This window comes from Aotus nancymaae, unplaced genomic scaffold (genome assembly GCF_030222135.1).
Source record: "Aotus nancymaae isolate 86718 unplaced genomic scaffold, 86718_ANA_hifiasm-v0.15.2.pri h1tg000012l, whole genome shotgun sequence".
Lineage (NCBI taxonomy): Eukaryota > Metazoa > Chordata > Mammalia > Primates > Aotidae > Aotus > Aotus nancymaae.
The window spans coordinates 34,882,658-34,883,475 of NW_026988423.1; positions in this window are offsets into that span (position 1 = coordinate 34,882,658).

An 818-nucleotide genomic window follows, 5' to 3' on the forward strand; every position below is an offset into this window, starting at 1 on the left:
TCCTGCCTCTGGACTACTTCTCATTCGTGCATGCATTCCTCACATCCACAGAACACCCAGCTTGTGCCAGCCATGGTGTTAGGAGCTATGGAGACAGCGGTGATCTTGACAGGCACACCTGGTCCTGTGCCGCTCCCAGGTTAGCTGAGGAGGCAGAGCTCAAGTCAGCAACCACAGAGTCGTGACAAATCATGCTTCATGTGAAGGAGAAACCAACTGATGCTAGGAGTGGGAGCTTGGGTGTGGGTGTTTGATTACATTTGACCTTTTTCAGAGAGAAGGAGCTAAGAAAAGGAAGAAAAAGGAGCTTGAGTGTGGGAGAGTGATCAGGGAAAGCCCCTCAGATAGGATGATGAAACAGACCGAAGGATGAGATGGCAGCTCTGTTAAAAGGGGACAGGAGCCTTGTAGCAGGCAAGCAGAAGGCCCAGTCCTGGGGGCCAGTGGGGCAGGCTGTGAGGAGGGATTGAGAGAAGCTCTGGGGCTGTGTATAGGTGACACAGGGTGAGGCACAGGAGAGGGCAGAGGGGCACTGTCCTGTGGGCTTCCAGCTTCCTGCCTTAGGAGGAAACCCCAAGTGTCCTGAGGGAAAGGTTCATTCTCTTTGGAGAATGTCTCTCTCTTGCTAGTTCTGTTTTGGTTTGGAAATTTTAGCAAATATGCAGGCATTGGAGAGGTGCGACGCATTGTAAAGGGCATCTAGAAACTCGTTTGGTTGCAGGTCTGAGATCCTTGATCCTTTCTTGGAATTTTCATTTCCTACCTGCAAAGCGAGAAGGGTAGATTCAATTCTATTAGGGCACTTCCAGCTTTAGCAG